This window comes from Callithrix jacchus, chromosome 4, assembly GCF_049354715.1.
Source record: "Callithrix jacchus isolate 240 chromosome 4, calJac240_pri, whole genome shotgun sequence".
Lineage (NCBI taxonomy): Eukaryota > Metazoa > Chordata > Mammalia > Primates > Cebidae > Callithrix > Callithrix jacchus.
This window is the reverse complement of record NC_133505.1, coordinates 138566864-138574733: the sequence shown is the minus strand read 5'-3', so window position 1 is coordinate 138574733 and position 7870 is coordinate 138566864.

Here is a 7870-nt window from a genome sequence, read left to right as displayed (position 1 = left end):
GGTCACTGAATTTCCCATTTAACATCAGATGTGTACTCATGTTCATTTTTATTTAAATATGAGAGGATGGATTGATCTCTTTCAACATTCACATTTGTATTAACTTATCAACAGGCTTATTCATTAAGTCATAGTTCCAAAGTAAAACTAATGATAGAAACTATTGAAACTATATATTTATGTATATATAATGGGATTCAATCAACATCATTTAATTATAAAGCGTGACAAGATTTTAAGGTTTCTGGCGTCCCATGAGGAAAATAACATCTCACTATGTATGTTCCACTTCAGCAATAAGGGTTATCAACACATTACATCATGTGTGTGTATACTTTAGTAGGATACCCACAGGCAAATACATAGAAAATACCACTTTTTGGAAACAAAAACTGCTCTTATCCACTCTACCTTTACCTAGTTAAAAAAAAATACAAAAACTAACAAAACCAAAAACTAGAGACACTATTTCATGAACTTCCTGGAACAGAGCAGGAGAAGCCAAAAGAAGGGAAGAGATAACACTTTCAGTCATTTTTACTCACATGTGAATAAATATTTTAAAGCAAATTCAGCTTTTTTTTCTTAATTACTCTGCATAGACTCACTTTCATACAAGAAACTAGGTTTGTTGAATGTCACTTAGGGCATCTAGGTCCCTTCCCTGCAAAAGCTGGGCTATAAATAAATACTGTAGTGATTACACTTTTAGTCCAAGATACAATAAAGACAAAGAGAATGATAATAAGGCCCACAAATCTAATTGACTGAGTACCATTTTGTATTCAGTATCTTGTGTTTTCAAGTAATTTACAGTCTATCATCATCTTTATAAAAATAATACCAAAAACGCTGAAAGTGTCCCAATTTAAGTGCTGCTGTGCTCCATGAAAAAGTTGGAATTTCAGAAACACAGACACGTAACACAAACCACATGTAATCCAAGAGTCAAAAAAGCAATTTGATTTAGGAAATTTTGATCAACATTTTAAACTTAAAAATCTTCATTCACCACCAGCAATGTTCTCCATTTTTCAATCCAATATATATTCTTGGGACTGAAGTCCTTTAAAATTGAAACAGTTAGCATTAAAAAGGAAAAGAGAAACTGTAATTTTTTTAGTTTTTTAAAAAAATGTCCTTTTATGTCATTCCAGAGGGATTTATTTTTAAATGAGAATAGGACGAACTCCTTATTTTTCTCCCCAATCTGAATTCCTCCCTAGCTAAATTCTTTCTGCTCTGTGTCATCCTTGTTCAGTATTTGTTATACCCTCTCGAGGGAGGTAGCATCAAGCTCTAAAAATGACATTAAATCCAAGGGCTCAGAAAATGTTTTCTACAATGTAAGACTGGTTTGTGGGTGTTTTTCACATTTTATTTATTTGTTTGTTTTTAATCTTTAACCATAATTTGGGCTGATGACTCCCAGTGTGAGGATTGTTTTATGTCACTCATAATTTTATACTCAGCGTTATTAGGCAAGCTTGCATATTTATGTTAAGGAGCCCTGGGAGGTCTGGGCCAATTTCCAGGACTCTGTTTACATAGATGCCTCAATATCAATATCCGGATGTGGTTAGAGAAAGGAGGCATGTGGGGCATTAGCCAATGCTAGGCTTCCTTTGCTTTTGCTATTTGGGGGAAGAAGATATGTGCTTTCTAGTGTGATCTTTGGGAGACAACTTCTAGGGAGGACAGGAGCTCTGCCTGAGCACTGGGAATGTACATTCCTGTGTTTGGCCTTGGTGAACAGCAAAAGAAAGTGGGAAGGGCAACTAGGAATGGGACCCCAGATGACATGACACATACTCGTAGTCCACTACTAAGACTTCTTGTTGGCATTTATCCTTTTTAGTTTGAGTCTGTCGATTTTATATCCGTGGTATTAAAATTGTTGCACTGTCCCTAACATGTTTGTTTAGTGGCCACCCATATGCAGAAGTGGTTCAGCTAACCAGAGTACATAGAGGATCCCTTGATGAGAAAGCACTCACCAATCTTTCAAGCCTGAAGTCCAGAATGTCTGTCTATGGGATTCTTCCACCAGAGGTATGTATAGCAGCTGATGGAGATAATAAAGAACTTTGAAAAAACAGTGTGGCATTCTAACTGCCCCGCAGGGCTTCATAAGGAGCCTACTGAGACCTGGCTTGGGGGTACTGCTAGAAATCAAATGCTCCCTCTAGCTACTGAAGAAATCCAGACATTTCGTAGAGAAGATGTTTTGGGATTGAGATCCTTCAAAGTTGAAGATTTTAGGATTCACTGAATGAGATTCTAGGGGAATGGAAGTCATTAATCACTCGGAGCAGCATTCACCAGCAGGCAGATCTGCTGGGATGTGCTGCTGGTGGTAAGGACCAGGCCAATAGGAGTGGCTGCTGGAAGCTGCTGCTATGGAAATCCATGCTAACCGCTGTTGGAAGGAGCAACCAGTGGAAGCTGCCATGGCCAGGAGCAGCAGCCAAGAGGCTCTACTGGGAGACCTCTGAAAGCACCATTGGGTGTATCTAAAAGAGCTCGGTCAGGGGATCGTCTACTTGAAGAATCTTTAGGGTGGAGGGTATTGTTTTGGTTCTGTTGAAACATGCTTAGGTGAATCATCTTTGATTTTGGAGAAAAAGAAAAAGACTATTGGTCTTATTACCCTCCGCACTAAGATAGCATCATAATTTCCCTCAAAATCAGCTTCTGTGTGATCCTGCATTTCTACTACCAGCAGTACTAATCCACTTGTTACCCAGATAGAAACACTCCGTTGTCAACGAGTCCTCCATTTCCTCTTTCTTAGGTTTAATCATAGTTAGATTTTATTTCATTACAAATCTATCTTGAGGAAAATATAAGTTATAAAAATCATAGACCCTTTTTCAATAAAGGTAATTAATTGATTAATTCAAACACCTGTGGTATTGGGTTGGCATTAGTAGTAACAAGTGGTGAAATTTTTTAAAAGCCAGTTTAAAATAGAGATTTAAGTCAAAAAGTCTACAGTTGGCCCTTGAAGAACATGGGTTTGAATTGCACAAATCCACTAACACATGAATTTTTTCAGTAGTAGTTACACCAAGTGTGTGCACCTCTTCTGCTGCCTATGCCGCCCCAGGAAAGCAAGATCAACACCTACTCTTCTCCCTTCTCCTCAGCCTGCCCATTGCAAAGACAGTGAGGATGAAGACCTTTCTGATGATCCACTCCCATCTCATAAGTAATACATATATTTTTTCTTCCATATAATTTTCTTAAAACTGCTTTTTTCATTTCTTTTCTTTTCTTACTTTATTGTAAGAATTCAATGTCAGATACATATAACACACAAAATATACGTTAATCTATTATTGCTTGTGTTATTGGTAAAGCTTCCAGTCAACAGTCAGCTTGTAATAGTTAATTTTATGGTGAGTCAAAATTTGTATTTGAATTTTTAACTGTGCAAGGGGTCAGCACTCCTCACCCCTGTGTTTTCCAAGGATCAACTGCAATGCAATGTGGAGAAGGGGACTTTGCAATAGGGAGAATACTCTAATTACAGGAAAGTCTAAAGGTCAGACTGAAAAAGGCCTTTCTTTTATAAGGAGAAGTAAATAGGGCTAGCAGGAAGTTTGTGGGAGAGTGGAGCAAGCGAATGGGGTTAAGCAGATGGCATGAGGGTGGCATTTTGACAGTAAATTTTTATTCTCTTTGGTCACTAGGTTCTTGAAGCGAGCCATTGAGAAGATATTCTGTACCTTAGCACTTGCTGAAAAGCTTGGGTGTAAGATAAAATTCTGGGGCTTGTGGGGAGAAGCCTTACTAACATTTGGTCAAACCAAGTCAAGGTAAGTAATGAGCAATTGTGAGGGCTTGGTTTTAATATATGTATACATATACACAGAAACAAATATAGAATGTGTTTATATATCCAAGTAGCTGTATGTGCATTTTCTAGCTCTGTCAACTGAGCTGTAATCAATCCTAGGAGCTGTGACACCCCCAGAACAATTAACATATATAGAACCCAGATTTCAATAATGTCCAACAGAAGGCACTAGGGCCTTTTGGAAAAATGGCTGATTTCACAGCTCAGGCAGAGAAAATACAAGATAAAGCTGCAAAAACTTGTGGCACCAGCAAGTAAGAAATTCTTGAAAAAATATTAGTTTCATACTGAAAAGACAACTTAAAGGAGCTCCCAATAATTAAACCTGAGACAATTTAAGCAAAAAAATATATAGTAAAGACTTACAAGTATCAGAATAACTCCATTTCTCTTTCACCAACACACAAATATTTGAACTTCAATTTAGAGATTGATTTATATAAAAAGTGGTCCCAGAAACAGTCATGTGCCCCCTTTCCCTCCACCCACACATGTTTTGGGGAGTTTTATCTCTCAAAATAGTGGGAAAAAATTTCTTTGCACTTCCAGTAGTAAGAGGAGGAAAGTAACAATTTTGAAATACATCTGAGAACTCTTTTTTGCAGGTCCTACCCGCTGCAGAAAGTATTTTACTAGAGCCTAACCTATTTTACATGGGTTTCTTACAGACAATAATTAGTTGGGTCTTGCTTTTCTGTTTGTTTTTGAGACAGGGTCTCCCTACGTTGCACAAGCTGGTCATGAACTCCTAAGCTCAATATCCTCCCCACTAAGTCTTCCAAGTAGTTGGGGCTGCACAAGTGCACCATCATGCCCGGTGTGTTTTTAATCTACTCTCACAAGCTCTGTCTTTTAATTGGCGTATTTAGATCACTGCCATCTAAAGTGATTATTGATACAGTTGGCTTAGTATCTACCATATTTGTTACCATTTTCTACGTGTTGCCCTTGTTCTTTGTTTCATTTTATGTTCCACAGGGTTTTTGTCTTTTGTGAGATTAACTGAGCATTTTACATGATTCCATTTTGTCTCCTTTCTTAGCATATCAATTCTACTTTTTTTGTAAAACTTTTCTTAATGGTTGCCCTAGAATTTGCAATACACATTTACAACAAATCCGGGTTTATTTCATATAACACTATATGGCTTCATGGGTAGTACAAGTACTTTACAATAACAAGTAATCTGAATTCCTCCCTCTTGTCCCTTGTATCATTGTTGTCATTCATTTTACTTATACATGAACATGCATAAATATATATATATATATATACACACACACAAATATATGTAAACATACATAACTGCTCTAAAATATAGAGTTTATTAGTTAAACAGTAGTCTCAGGCTGCAGTACCAACAAGGCAACTGGTGGGAGGAGATGCAAACAGTCTCTGGAGGAACACACCCTCATCTCATATCCCACCTCCTTCCTCTTCTACGTCTAGTGCCTAAGTGTCAAAGGGAGCCTGGAAGGGTAACAGAAGCAGGTTTCTCCTATGTATCATGTCACATGTAACTGGGAAGGAAGGCATTCCTGGTTTCACTTGGGATGATATGGCTGCTGCTAACAGCTCCTACCGATGAGACTGTGTAAATGTTGGGTCTAGTTTCCTTGGGTTGGCGATCACTTTCTTCTTGCCTGCTCAATCATTGGGAAACCCTTCCCAGAGGGACAGACATGTCTCTCTTTACCCCCACGATCTATCCAGATAGGCAAGCCTAAGTGTGGCTTCCTAAGGAGGGCCGATCACTGCTTAGTCCTATCACCCCTGCCCTTGCTCTAATCCCTCATGAGCTTCAGTGAGCAGTGGATACTGAAGTCTTCTTTCCTATTTCTTGGCTTCCTAAAGTGAGACTGAGTTGGGCTTTCCCCATCTCACTTCCAGGCACAAGGTCCCTTCTCACCCTGATGAGGGAAGTTATCATTGCTGGCCATCCTCTCTTCAGAAATTTTTAGACAACAAGCAACTGCTAATCTTTATTCACATATTCACATAACTGCAAACTCAGAGAATCTCTTCTAAATCATCTCCAACTTTCCATTTCCATAATGGAAATCTTGGACATATCTTTTATTAAAAAAAACCAAACTGGACTTACTCATACTTCCTAAATAGTTTCCACATTTAACTTCACTTAATCTAGTCTCTCTGCCTGAAAAATCCTTCCCTTGATCTTTTCATAATGTGTGTGTGTGTGTGTGTGTGTGTGTGTGTATAAGCACATATACATTTATGTATAAGTCAACTTAGCCCTTCTCAGAAGTCACTTTCATGATTTTTGAATTCTACCCTGAATCCCATAACCTCCTAGTAGCCCTCTTTCCTTTAAGATGCTCTAATAAATACTGTTTATAACTTTATTTTATCATTTACATCAGTTTCACTCATATTCTAGTTGTTGGCTTTCCATAGTAGCCAATAGACAAATGTGGCTATTAAAATGAAATGAACTAAAAGGAAATACAATGTAAAGTCAGCTTCTTTGTCACAGTAGCAATATTTCAAACACTCAGTAAATGTTTGAAATATTGTACGTGTGGCTAGTGGCTTCCATACTAGACAACACAGATAGAGAATATTTTCATCATCACCAAAAGTGACATTTGAAAGCCCTGTTCTGGTGTTTACTGAAGTTACTTTATTCCTCCTCCTTTCAGCTCTGGTTAAAAAGGAGTGAGTGTTCAGAGATGAGGCTGGTAGGGTTAAGGAATTCTAGGTCCTAGGGACCTTGTGAACTATGCTGAGGTTTTGTTTTAAACATAATGAGACTGTAATCCCAGCACTTTGGGAGGCTAAGGAGGGCGTATTACCTGAGGTCAGGAGTCCGAGACGAGCCTCGCTCACATGGTAAAACACTCTCTCTACTAAAAATACAAAAATTAGCCAGGTGTGGTGATGCATGCCTGTAGTCCCGGCTACTTGGGAGGCTGAAGCACAAGAATTGCTTGAACCTAGGAGGCAGAGGCTGCAATGAGCCAAGATCGTACCACTGCATTCCAGCCTGGGTGACAGAGGGAGACTCTGTCTCAAAAAATAAATAAATAAAAATAAATAAATAATAAACATAATGAGAGGTCATGGGAGGGTTTAGATGTTAGAAAGACCATTCTGGCTGCTAATTGAGAAAGGACAGTAGAGGACCAAGAGGGAGGAGGGAGACTGGGGAGGCCACTGGAGAAGTTCAGGTGAAGTCCATGGTGATGGGTGGGGGCTATACTGGTGGAGGTAGATGGAGTGGTCAGATTCAGTGATATTCTGCACATGGAACTTACTGATAGGTTGGCTGTAGGATGTTAGCAGGAAAAGAATTGTACCACCTCAGTTTTTTGCCTAAATGAATGGATAAACTGTGGTGCTATTACTGGCATTGGAAAGACCAGGGAAGAAGTAGATTAATTTTTCTGAGGAGAGATGTGTGATATTTTAGCATGTGCAAGTGTTATATCTAGAAGCAAATGACTTGATTCTTGGGCTGCTACTCTTCATAGGCTTGCTACCATGAAGGCTGTCACCTTTCCTCCTGGGTTCCAAGCATTGCAAAAGCCACCACCTGGACACTCAGTAGACCATTTTAATTTGAGGTCTGGTGAACTTTGGAAGAAAAAGAGCCTTCTAAAGTCATCTGCTATGGCTCTTATTACAAAGAGAGAGAAAAGCTAAAGACCCAGAGAAGCCGGAATATCTATATTATTCCATGCATGTGGTGGACATTTGTTGCTTGTTTTTATTGCCTGACTTCCATTCTGATAACGGTACTTAATCTCTCTCTAGTGCAAGGGTTGGCAAACTATGGCCTATCATCTGAATCTGGCCTGCTCTCTGATTTTATAAACAAAGTTTTATTGGCACACGGGCATGCCCATTTTAAAAAATAGAGTATCCATGGCTGCTTTTGAGCTACAATGTCAGAATTGAATGACAGATTGTATGGCTCACAAAGACTAAATTAATATTTACTATGGGGCCCTTTTCAGAAGAAAAAAAAAATGCTGATTTTTGCAT